A 14,476-nucleotide genomic window follows, 5' to 3' on the forward strand; every position below is an offset into this window, starting at 1 on the left:
CCATATTCATAGCATCTGTCCACATGTTTTCCGCTATAGTTGCTCTCCAGTTATTAGCAAACACTCTTTGTTGGTCTTGAGTACCATGAAGCTGTTCTTCTTCATTATTCCCATCATCAACTCTTTCATCAGCGTCAGTTCCTTCTGCATGTCTAACATCTTCAAACAAGTCTGAACGACATTCTTGACGAAGATAATTATGTAAAACAACACAAGCAAGTACTAACTCTACTTGCGTCTTATATGGAAAGGGTGGTGCATATTTGAAAATGAGAAATCTTGACTTGAAGATGCTGAAAATCCTCTCTACTACGTCAATCTTGCGTAAGCTAGAGTGACGATGGTTAAACAACTCATTTGCAGTTACAAGATCTTTTCCTTGTCCCCTAAAGTCTTGGAGATGATAGCGAGTACTTCGGAATGGAACTAAAAATTGATGACGATTGGCGAATCCACAATCAACTAAATAATATTTTTCTACAATTTAAAAATTATACAAATATAAGTGAGATAACATAAAAATTAATAACAAAGAATATAAGTGAGATAACATAAAAAATAATAGAAAATACTCACTTTGACAGAGAAGAAAATAAACCTCAAGTATGATAGTAGGAGAGAAGAAAGCTGCCGATCTTGAATATATATATACACCAATAAACTAACCCTAGCTAACAAGAAAGGAAGGGGAAAAGCCCATATATTAGAATTCTTTGATCCAAAAAGACCAGCCCACTAATGCTAAAAAATTGCCAGAAAGAAAGAATGTCAACTTACATTAGTCACTGCATTCAGCGTGTTATCTCTGTATCGCAGCAGCTACATAATATACCACTTCCTTGCTTGTAACCCTGCAGAAGTTTCTGCGAGAAAAACAAGTGTCAGCAAAACCATTCAGACTTAAATTTGTAAAAAGAATAAACAGAGTTATGGCAGCCAATATCAAACAAATGAGAGGTATGCCTACAGTATTAACAACCAATCAGAAGCAGGATAACTGCAAGTTTCATAATGGTAACTTAAGTCATGTTAGCCTTCTTATAAAAATAAACACCTAGATAACAAAGGATCCAAGTGTCGGTGAATGTCATCTTCAAATACAAATCTTTGGAAATTCAGATCAAATAATAACACAAGTAGGGGGTCAAACTACCTGACAAGGAATTGAAACGAATGAACCACGTTATGGTAGCTAACATCTTCAGCCATGTTATTATCCTGCTGGATCATAAAGCTCATAAAAAACTTTCCTCTACTCATTCCCCCTTTATTTTTAATTCCTGGATTAGTTTACTATGAAGCATTTGCTATCATGGGTTCGTACAAATCTGATCAGAGAGAGGCCTAAACATTTGCTATCATGGGTTCGTATAAAGACATGTTGTTTTTTTTAACACCAATTTGATTTGATTCACGTTTGATGAATTTGATATCATACCATCAAATTAACACCAATTTCATCAAAAAGTGAATCAAATCTGCAGTTTTTTTTTGGGTTTTTTGCAAATTCAAAAGTAGCTAAGAAATTTTAAAGGATTAGGGAAAATAAGCTGTAAGGATTCTCAAGAGGTTAATTACAAAACGATTTGAAGCTTTACTCAAGAATCAAGATACAAGACAGTTTACCTTATCTATTATGAAGTTCCAGATACCATCCATTGATTCCTGCAGAAGATGAACTCGATTACACATCAACAAATTATAGGATTTTTCCAGAGAGAAAGAGAGAAAGAGAGAAAGAGAGAGAGTGAGAGTTCGACAAAAAAAAATTGCTAGTGTGGATGAAAAGTCGCTAGTGTGAAAAAAATTTGCTAGTGTTAGAAGTCGTTTTTTTTGGTAGATCGAAGAAAAGTCTTTTTAAAACAAATATTTTAAAATATCACCTTTAGAGGTGAGATTTTGTAAGCTATAATTTTGAACTAAAAATGTTAGAAAAGTCTCCTAAAATTCCATTCAATAGATTTTTTAAAAGAATTTGTGATTTTTTGAATAACAGTAGATTTGAGGTGAGATTTATAAATTATTGATTGAATAACAAGAGATTGTAAATGATTTTTATAAATTTCACATTCAATAACATAGGATTTCAGATGATTTTAAAAAATCATCAATTAAATAATAGGAGATTTAAGAATATCCCAAAATCTTTTAAAATCCTTAATTCAATACACCCCCTAAGTATCATGTAAGACATCTTTTGGTAAGAGTCAGTAACATTCCAACGCTCAAATTACTTTTACTTTTACTTTTCACTCTAACAATATTTTGGCTGGTTTGGAAGAATTGAGGGCTCATCATCGTCGAGCTTCATATATTAGTTTGCAAAGCTTTGTCTAATATCTCCATTCCCAATTTAACACAGTCTCTTGTCAACTTAAATGAGTTCACGTCAAGGAAAAATTGAATTCAAACAGAGAAAATTTATGTATTATCTTATACAAACTTCTGGTGGTGAGCCTTAAAAGACCTTCACAATTTAGATACAACTAGTAATAACTATCAGAATATTCAAATATTCACAAATTTTGAGAAAACTTGTATAACCTCCGGACAAAAGCCCCACACAAACCCTATAACAAAAACCAAAAAAAAAAAGCCCCACACAAATACTAAGTATTGTAGAGTTAAAGAGAGACCTAAGCCCAAAATGTGATGTGTAAATATCTTTTAGTTTTTATTTCTAGTTCTAGATATACTGCGCATCATTGAAGTTGTATTCTCTCTCTCAGACTCTTCATTTCAAAAGCCAAGGATAACCCTAACTTCTGCCACACGTCTGGTTTGGATTATTGGACTTTACAATATATGCAGAAAAGTTACATTTTTATTAACTTTATTTATTATATGATGATGATTCAATACTTTTAAAATTTAAAATCAAAAGGAGATGGAATAAATTTTTTTAATCTAAAAAGAATTTTCTAAATATCTATATTAATTGTAGAACATTTTTTTTCTCTATCATTGGGCCACAATAGGCCGACCCATTAGCCAAATCCCTATATTCATAGGGAATATGACTCGAACTCTGGTGTGATGGTGTCTTATGCATTAAAGACTTATCATTGACCACTGCACTAAGGTCACTTCACTAATTGTAGAACATTATATATATGGATATTTAAAATATTTTAATTGTGCTTGGTTATAAAGATAATAGAAAAAGTTAACTAAACTTGTTTGGATATGAATATAAGCATCTAATGGTATTCAATGGTAAATGTTAACAAAAACATATTTTTGAGCAAAAATACAAGTATAGATGATTTTCTAGAAATTCACCTAAACTAAGAAAACATTCAATGTTTAACTACAAATGCATTATTTATCTATAATAACATATTTCTCATAACTATTAAACAATAGTAATTCATCAAAATTTTAAATTCTCAATTAATGAATCTTGAAATTTACAATTTTGTAACATTAAATGATACTAAAAGTTTACCGAAAATCAATTTTTGTGATATAAAAAAGAATCCTAGAAAATCATCATTTATGATACAAAGGGAATATTATTTTTATTTTCAGTGCATTTTTCAAATATCTAATTACATAGACATAAATTTGTAAGTTTTAACTTCGTATACATGTATGTATGGCTATAAATTTTAACATGTTGTTTGATATGAACTAAACAATTTTCTTTTGTCTAACTCTTGTTTACAATATAACACATTTACTTTTCTAATTGATTTTTTGTATAACTTTTATAAATAATATCATATTGACAATTTATATTGTGAATGCTTAATTCTTTTTAATCCATCTAAACTTTGATTAGATATTTTAGGTGTTAGGCGTTCAGTCACCACTTAGCGTTTTTTAACAATAATGATTAGTTGCTCCATTTTTGTGTATATGTCTATATATATTCTTCTACTAAGCCTCCAAATAAATTGTAACCGCATAAATTCGTTTAATAAAAAAACTGCATAATTCCAATATGTAGAAGATTTTACAATCTCGATGGCCAGTTAGACATCAACTGAACGCAGTGTTCTAAACTATGGTATATACGTATATATTGTATGGTGAAACAGAGTTGTTTGTCGGTCCTTCGCAACGAGTCGTGCAGAGTTAGTAGCGATGATTCAAGCTCCTGAAGATTGACCTGCCTTCTCTAATCTCCTAGACGATTTCCACATGCTAAGGACGACTTTTCTACTTTTTTCTTTGTCGAAGATTCCTACTTCCTCGAATCTTGAAGCGGATTGCCTTGCTCGCTTGTCTAAATCTTTAATTTCTGCTATTTCTTTTGTAAACAATTTCTTTCTAGTTTACCAACCGTGGAGTTATTTTTTAAATATTGTTTAGTTGACAAAAAAAAAAATTGTATGGTGAAAAATCACACTTTAATACAATGGTTTAATATGGTTAAAAGCTATAGAGTACCGATATATACATACATACAGTATTGTTCAAAGGTTCAAAACAAAAAAAAAATTATGTCATTTTGCAATTTATTTTCGTCTTCATGTATAGTATTCATCATGATTTTTTATACTTATCCTATTTTAGCTCTATTCTCTCGATGACAAGCTCATCTTTAAACTTATTAGTAGTGCGACACCCTTTATGGTGAATTCCAATTTCCACCTACAAGTTTTACCAGTTGGTTCGCCATCATAAAAAAAAATACAAAGTCTACGCAGTCCAAGAGATAATCGTTTGTTTAAGGAAGACTTCACGTTGTCATTGAACAATTATTGCTATTAATTTACAATTAGATTCTCTTAAATTTAATATTTAATCTTGCAACCAGCAGCCTCATATATCATAATATTAATATACATTGTGGAAAAATGGCCAAACATTGTGTATAAAAAAAAAGACAAGTCCATCGCCAGACTTGCGCGGATCAACACAGCAGTCTCGATCTTCATCTTCTGAGGTCAGCTCTTTTCTTTTCTCCCCAATTAGCAGGATTGCCTTTTTATTCGCACCAATGTTTTAATTAACCTTAAGTAAGATCTTATTAAAATCTATTGTTGTAAACGTAAACTAGATTAGGACCCGTGGTACACTGCAGGGTAAAATTTATAACTAAAATATTTAAATTATAAGTTATATTTGTTAGTTAAATATGTTATAATTATATAATAATTGTTAAATAAACTATATAATACCGCAATATATTTTTTTTATATATAATATTTCTTTAATCAATTTAATTAGATATGTCTATTTTCTGATACTGACAGTGTTAACTAAATAATGAAATGATGTTTTACCCGTATAACACCGAATTAATGATATTTTTTAATTTATATAAATATCGATAAAACTTCTCCCGCTATAGAACCCCGTCCCGAGATATTTTAACTCACACTATATCATTTTAATTTTTAATATTTATTGTGTATCTACGATATAATATTATCATATTTAACTTTTTAAAAGTTTTAAATATTTTTTATATTTAACCTTTTAAAATTCTTTAAAATAAAGAACCGGAATAAACCAAATAAATGTTTTTAAAGTTTGTGCTTGATAAATCAAGGTTTCTACTCATTTGTATTCTGAATCATTTTGGTTTCTTTTATATTATGACTCTAAACTATTTCCTAATTTTTTTAGACGATGTGATATATTGTACCCGTATTTTTTATTCATCTATTGAATAATATATGTCCGTTTTTCAAATTTTGTATTACATCTTATGCAGGAAAAAATCACAATTTTTATTAACTAAATGTATTATAGAATAATTCAAGATAATTAAAATATAAATTCAAATAAAAATGAAAGGAATCATATATTTATGTTTGAATTATTTAAAAAGATTTCCTTATTTTTTAAAATCTTACCTATAATTAATTTTGAAGTTTTGGTAACTAATATTAAAGTCAATGCATTAAATGTAAAAACTTTCCAAAAAGTATTTTTGAGCAAAAACTGCTGCAAAAATACTAGTATAGATAAGCATCAATACAATAAAAACTGAATGTGTTTCTATCCAGTGTTGACACCTTACCTTTTTAGTTGAAGGAGGAGTTGACACATCAGTTAAAACAGTTAGCCAATCAAATTATAAGGATTAATACAGTTCAATATTTTTGTCCAATAATAATCTTTCTCCATTCCACATCATTTTTTTCTGATTTCTGTTATAGGCTCAGTCCAATTACAATAGTGTCCAAGAAAAACAGTAAGAGAACCCAAATTAACCTGTGTATGGCAACTGAGGAAGGTGACGATTAAGGGACACAAGGTTCTTTAAACATCTTGGTTACGTATTATTTGTAATCTAGCATTATTTTGGCAGTTTATTTTATTCTAAATAACAATCCGCACTATGTGCAGAATAAAATAGTTAATAAATAATTTTACTGTAATTTATATATAAAAAATCTATAATATTTATCGGTAAAATTATTATTTGGAATCTAAAATTTATTTGTGTAGTATATATTTTTTAGTTTTGTTTGAATATATAAAATTCTTGTATAATAATTAAGATTTAACTTATGGAAATTATTATAATATAAATTTTATATTATCTCACCATATGAATCAAAAGTTCTTAACATTTTATGGAAATGTAAGTGATACAATTAAGTTATAAAAAATAAAAGAATTAAATTTTGGGTGTCATTTATAAAAAAATATATACAGTGGTATGTAAATAGAAATACTATTAAAAACTGAAGACAAATAAAGAAATTATTTCTCGAGCTTTGTGAGCGCAACATGTTAGTATTTTTTGTTTTTGTGAGAAAACTTATACATATAAAGGATATGTACCAAACTAGAGTAATCTCTCAAGCGTGATTGGAGGATAAACTCTCTTTCTGAAGTATACATAAACTAGAGTAAATTATTTACGTATTATCAAACAAAAATTCTCATATGTCTATCTTATTGATTATGCATTTACTATGTGATTCTTTTTCACAGTGATGATTGCAGTGTTTGAATTTTGATGTGTGATAACAAAGGTTCCTTGCCTCTTGAAACGACCGACCTTTTTTTTTAATAATAATATAATATAATAACTAAACTACAACTAGTGGTCCCATATCCACTAGCCACCTAACCACAATCACAACCAACAGCGGAATAACCAATACCAAACAATATCCAAATAATAATCCAATAATAACCAATAATCATAACATCAACAATATCCAATAATCAAATAGCAGAAATCATAGAACCAACAACCTAGCAATGTTCTAATGACTCAACTCTAGCAACCTAGCAAGCCAGACAACATCAAATCGAGTCCCTAGAACATCCTCCTCTTCATTGCCTTGATTCCATGATCACACTTTGCCTTTACCTGCACCACAAACACATATTGTAATGCATGAGTATTTTATAAACACTTAGTAAGGCAATCCTCCCATATACTGGGCTATACACACAAGCAATAGAGACATCTCTAACAATCAAACAACATTCAACAATCAACAATAACAAACCAGGGCTCTGCATCGACCGATACCAACATTCATCGACCGACACCAGATGGAGGTTGCGTCGACCGACGCAAGATCTGCGTCGACCGATGCAAGATATGCATCGACCGACGCATGCTCGACATAACACGAAAACCCTAGAGGATACGTGCCGTCCTCGCATCTGCATCGACCGACGCACAAAGTGCATCGACCGATGCAATGCCGAGCATCGTTTTCCTCCTAAGCTTCTCGCCGGATCTTCGTTCCTACAACCATGAAACTCGATCCCAAGCCACAAGAAAGCTTCCAAACGTCCCAAATAACAATCTAACCAGCCTAACAACACATAACAAGCAAATCAGAGAGATCTCTAGCTTAGATAAGCCATGGTCATGCACTTACCTTTGCCACATAAGAATCTGTACCTCAAACAACCAAGAACACGCTCCTAGGAAGCTCCTACAACGTCCAAAACCTCAGATCTCTACAGAAACGCCTCCCAAACTCCAAGAAATCACCAAGAACTCTCAATAACTTTTTCTCTCCTTTCGTTTCTCTCAAAAATGGCTTCCCACGACTAATGAGACAAAAACAACTTAAGGGTTTCCTTTACCCAAAACGCAGCGTTTAACTTAAGTCAAAACGCAGAGACTCAACCTTGCATTGACCGATGCAACATTTGCATCGACCAATGCAACTCCCAAACCGGGATTTCGGTTCACGGATGTTACACCTCTCAAGATTTACATATAATAACACTAGTGATAAATTAAACAATGTTTAAAATCGAAACCCAAATGTTTTAATTTAAGAAAACTAAATCATCTATAACTTTTAAAATAACTTTGATAATTAACATAATTCTTATAAATGTTGTATACAGTTTAGCATAAGTATAATATTTAAATAATAACACAAAACTAAACTAAAGTAAAAATATGTCTATTTACTTTGACATACATGAACTTGTTATAAAAAGAATAGATAATTTACAAAAGGAAACAAACAAATAATAACGTAACAACAACACAAACTATATAAACTTAGATGATTAAATTTGTAAACTACAAAAAATGCACCACAAAATAACACTACACTAATATATCTCCAATAATGATAGGAGAAAAAACATAGCATATAGTAGAGTTAAGCTAATTATACGAGTAAATGATTGTAATAACGAAGACTATGGAGTTACAAACCATTGTAGGTTTTTTCGGTTCATTTCTATATCTTAGCATTGTGTAAACCATAATTTTTATGATTAATATAATTTCAAAAAATTAAAAATCATACTTTGAATATCAAATGTATTTCGAAATTTATAGAATAACATCCCGCAGCATCGCGCAGGTCTAACCTAGTATTTTTAAAACTTGTACGTAGAAATATATATAGTGAAAATATACCAGTTTGACACAAATTTGGCAATTAATTGCAAGATTAACACTCCGACCTATTCAATAACTAGAATGACACAATTTTGAGGTAAAAAGACTAAAAACCCAGATTTTTTTTTAATAAAACAAAAATACAATATAGCATTTAATATTTGGATTTAAAAATATGATTAATGAAAAATATAAAATGATTAAAAATAGACTAAAAACCCAGAAATTTTGTTTTGTTTTTTTTAAAACGCAAATACAATATATCATTTAATATTTTGATTTAAAAATATGATTAATGAAAAATATAAAATGATTAAAAAATAGAATGTTTATTTTTAATATAATTTTAAAAATAAAGTATGATTTAAAATATAATGTATAAAAATAATATTCAAAAATTGTTTATAAAAATATTTTGTATAAAGATATGATTTAAAGATATGAAGTTTAACATATATAGTTTAAATAATTTTTATTTAAAATATAATGTTTGAAAGTATAACTAAAAAATAATGTATATAAAAAGTATTAAAATTAGATTTATGAAAATATAATATAATATATAAAAATATGATGTTAATTTTTTAAATATGATTTAGGAAAATTAAAATGTATAAAATATGCTTTAAATATAAGAGTTTAAAAATATGATTTATAATATGATTTATATTAAATATAGATTAATAAAAATATGACTTTAAAATATAACTTAAAACAAATCTGTTATCACTATATTTACATTTTACATCTAATAAATCTGTTATCAAACACAAGATTTTTGGAAGCAAATAAAAAACTGTCATAGCGTAAAAAAATCTGCCATAACATATAGTATTCACATAGGTCATTTTAGCAATATTTTAAAAATGTTATAAATCTGTTATCAAACGACAGATTTTTAATTAAATTAAAAAATCTGTCGTAACTTAAAACAAATCTGTTATCACTAAAGGTTAACCTAGTAATTATTTTTCTGTCGAAAAATCTGTCATGTTACGACATACTTTTAATCAAGAAAATAAATCTAAAATAACTGTGGAAAATAAATCTGCCAGACATTTTACAAATCTGTCATATATTGTGAAAATCTATAATGTCTTTATAAATAAGTCTGTCGTGTAAAATAAATCTGTCATCAATTATAAATTTATCATAACTGTGTTAAAAAAATTTGTCATCCAAAATAAGTCTGTCATAAAAAATCTGTCATACAAAAATAAATCGGCTGTGCAAAAACAAATCTGTCATATACAAATAAATCTGTCACAACTAGTCTAGTAGACTTTTGAAAATATTAAGATTTTCTTAAAAAAAATTCTGGGAGGGCAAATTTGACTTTATTTTTTTCCTAATAAAGCAAAAAGGGTATTTTAGGCAAAAAAATAATTCGTCTAACCCTCACATTTTATGAGTTAGTTTAGTAATTAACCTCTTAATTTGGGTCAATCTAGTTTTTTTCCCAATAGTTAATTAATCCATGGTAGCTAAGGTTATACATACAACCACACTTCAATTTGTTTTTCCCGCAGCTCCTTTTATAAAAGCATTTGGTTGTGTTGGTTCTTCGCTTGACATTATATATGTTTTTTATTTTATTTTTTAATTTTAAAGATTGCATATCGTCAGTTCAAGATGATCCAAAAGTTGGGAGCAAAAGGAATCAAGTTAGATGAACGTAATATGTGGGATGATGGATCGGACCATGATGATGTAACAAAAATATACGTACAAGGGGGTCGTCAAGGCATAGGATCCTTGTATTTCAACTATGTGAAGAGTGGAAAACCGAAAGATGGATCAATCCATGGTTTCTTTGACTATGGTTTCACACAAACGGTATGTCGACATATCAATATCCTAAAAATCGGATATCTGGGCTAGGTGTCTACGCGGTCAAAATCACAGACTTTTTGATATCGACAAAATATGTCAATATAAAAGTCAATGTTATTTTGGTCTAGTAAATATGACGAGGCAGCCGAATAATTTAGTTTTTGTCATTTTTTATTTGCTTCTAATTCAGTTTATGAAGGGAAAATTATCCTCATAGGTAAAAATGTATGTTTAACATACATACTAATTATAAAATATATAATTAAAATACAAAGATAAGTTTTTGGTGAATTGGACAGGCGCTAGTCCCTTTCGAGCTTCGGATTTAACAATATTAATTCAAACTCTTTTTAAGTCCATATATAATTAGGAATTCACTTTCATCGCCTAATGCTGACTTTGTGGCATTTTAATTTTCACTAATTTTGCAGTTTGAGATAAACAATCTACGAAATGAACACCTTGAATCTGTTGACGCTTACTACAACACAAAGTCCTATGCGTTGCAAGCTATTCAATTCAAAACCAATTTCAGGACCTCTGAACTGATGGGGTACAATTATGAGTGTACTATGTTTACGCTAGCAGTCAAAGGAAAGAAGATCATTGGGTTTCATGGATCTGATAGGGTACAGATATACACTCTTGGAGCTTAGTTCACTTCGATTACTCCTACGAGATTGGAAGCAAGAGGTGGTATTGGAGGGAAGAAGTGGGACGATGGATTCGACCAAGAAAATATATCAAAGATCGAGGTACTAGGTGGTGTTGAAGGCATATTGTACATCAAATCTGACTATGTCAAAAACGGAAAACTGGAAAGTGGATTAATCCGTGGTGACTCTGGCGATGGTTTCACACAAACGGTATGTAGCTATATATGTTTGAGAAATTATATTACTATATGTCCATTTATTTGAGTATATTAACTGTTGTAGTAACATTTTTTCAAATTTTGCAGTTTGAGATTAACCAGTCAAAAAAGGAATATCTACTATATGTTGAATGTTACTACAATGATGCGTCTCAAGTCATTCAAGGGCTTCAACTCAAAACTAACCTCAATAGATCTGTTATGATGGGGTATAAAAAGGGCAGGAAGTTTTCACTTGCATCCAATGGAAATAGGATCGTTGGGTTTCATGGATATGCCGACAAAACCCTAAAGTCTCTTGGAGCATATTTCAGTACGGCCACACCTAATAAATTGGAATACCAAGGCGATCCTAGAGGACTGCATTGGGATGATGGTTGTAATTATGATGGCGTAAGAAAGGTGTATGTTGATAGTATACTTGATACTGTATATACTGTCAGATTTGAGTACGATAATGGCGGAAAAGTGGAAAAGACTCCCTACCGACGTGACGTTAAAAATGAGTTGGAGGTCATGATTCTTTGAAACTAATTAAGAATAGTCATCGACCTTTCATATTTATATATGGGTACTTTGAGGCGCTTATACATAGTTTTTTGTGATTGCAGTTTGTGCTTGACTATCCAAACGAATTTATCACGTCTGTGGAGGGGACCTTAGCAGCTCCGAAAAGTGTCAACATTACGTGGACCACGTCATTGACATTCAAAACATCAAAAAGGAGAACCTCTCCAACATATGGAAGTGTGTCTAGTGGTAGAAAATTTGTGGTGGAGAAGAATGGTAGCGCTCTTGTTGGGTTCTATGGATATAATGGTGTTGGTAATACTCTTAATGCTCTAGGAGCATATTATCGCCCGTTTCCTCCTACTCCTGATGCGACGAAACTAGAAGCACAAGGTGGTGACAGAGGAGCTTCTTGGGACGACGGTGGTACTTTCAACAGTGTTAACAAGATTTACATTGGACTAAGCGAAAACGTTATTGGCTTTGTCAAGTTTATGTACTTCAAAAGCGCTAGTGTGGTCATCGGAGATGATCATGGCAACAAGACCATGCTATCTGATGTTCAAGAGGTCACTCATTCAATTTCCCTGTTTTAAAGTTCTAGATATATATAGTTTAACTTTATTATCATTCTTCATATGTATTATGTTTTTCTTTTTTGCAGTTCAAGCTGGATCCGTTTGAAAAAATTACATCACTGGAGGGTACTTTTGATGATAAATTAGGAGGTATAACCATGCTTAGGTTCAAGACCGACAAAAGAGACTCTCCATACTTTGGATTCGGTACAACACCAACCTTCGTGCTTCACAAGGATAATCACCAGATCGTTGGGTTCCATGGAAAATCCAGTAACATGCTTCATCAACTCGGGATCCATGTTCTACCCAACGGTTTTAAATTTGTTTTTTAAAGTTGTCTTACTTCTTTTTTTTTTCACTCTACTACGTCTTGGGTTTCTCATATTGTGTGGCGTGCGCGTCTTCCGACAATCCCATGTAATCAATAAGTCATGTTTTGTTGACATCGTATCTTCAAATCTCTTCTACTTATAGCGTCTCCTATGTTGTATTGTATAAGTGTCTTTCGACAGTACTATTATTAAGGAAAAATCCCATATATTACTCTAATATACATTAATTATATTATTCTATGTACTTCCTTTAATTATGTCTTTTGATTATGATTTGTGCTTATATATAAGTTGTATCTTTCCATTTGATAATACACAACAATAATAATACAATCCTATTTTCTTTATTCACATGGTATCAGAGCCACAATGATCTAACGATCGACTCCGTTCCTGTTTGTAAGCTATATGCTTCTTTTGTTTATCTTTTTTTTAAGCCAAGTGCTTCTACATTCAAGTTCATTATGAACCTCTGAATCTAAGCCATAGAGCTTCTCTTATTCAAGTCTACCGTGTTAGATCTCTGAATCTAAGTCAAGTGTTTTTCTTTATAATTTTTATTTCTCAAGCCAAAAGTGCTTCTATCATATAAGCTTATCATAAACCTCTGAATCAAGATAAATTTCTTTTGAAATAAACAAAAAAAAAAGGCAGACTCTAACCATCGTTGATGTCGGCCACCTCAACATCACACAACTTGTCACCCGATCTGGTTTTTAGCAAATCTTGCTCAACAACAACAAATCATCTTCTCAATTCATAAGCGGATCTCCTTCTCAACACTTGGACTTGTCAATCTCAAGCCGTTATTTTTGCTTCGCTTCATCACCCTTTGAGATTGAGGGGACGTATTAAGGAAAGAGTATCATCATATCACCTATGATTACTCAAATCCCATATATTACTCTAATATACATTAATTATATTATCATATGCAATCCTTTTAATTATGTCATTTGATTATGGTTTGTGCTTATATATAAGTTGTATCATTCCATTTGATAATACACAACAATAATAATACAATCATATTCTCTCTATTCACAACTATCACGTAATATAATTTTTGGGTTCCTAAAATTCAAGTCTGCAATAGCTTCTCCAGCAAGTGTTGATCTTCTTACCCAAGTTGCAAAACCACATTGTCATTTGTCACAAAAGCATTTTACATTTTGGTTCAATAATACATTTCTGAGCTACATACACACATACATATAGACATTTAGGTAATGCCTTTTGGATAAACTTTGAAGCTTGAAGCCCAAGATATCATTAACAAGTCGGTCAATAAATAGGCTAAAAAGAAAAAGTTCTAATTACATTAAGAATAAGAAAAAGAAGGTTTCTATTTATGTTAGGATTAGTAAAGGAATTTTAGTTTTAGAAATATGGTTGTTGAGTTGTGATAATCATACAAGAGAGATTAGAGAGCTTTGTATGTTTAGTTTTGAGAGAGATATTTTCTAAACATTAATAAAGAGAGTTATTCTTTATACAAAAAGCTAAGTTTCTATTCTAATATTTGGTATCAGAGCATCAGGTTAAAGCA

At 30.5% G+C, this 14,476-nt stretch overlaps 1 long non-coding RNA gene and 1 pseudogene across 1 annotated transcript; one reads left to right on the forward strand and one right to left on the reverse strand.

Moving 5' to 3' along the window:
* On the reverse strand, window positions 8-1,734 carry LOC104732988. Its single transcript, XR_759027.2, has 5 exons — window positions 1,627-1,734; window positions 1,154-1,218; window positions 778-863; window positions 577-671; window positions 8-477 (listed from the first exon to the last, which is right to left on the reverse strand). It is a non-coding gene; the product is annotated as an uncharacterized LOC104732988 (long non-coding RNA).
* LOC104734057 lies at window positions 4,842-12,927 on the forward strand (annotated as a pseudogene).

Source organism: Camelina sativa, chromosome 12 (genome assembly GCF_000633955.1).
Source record: "Camelina sativa cultivar DH55 chromosome 12, Cs, whole genome shotgun sequence".
In the NCBI taxonomy this organism is placed as follows: Eukaryota; Viridiplantae; Streptophyta; class Magnoliopsida; order Brassicales; family Brassicaceae; genus Camelina; species Camelina sativa.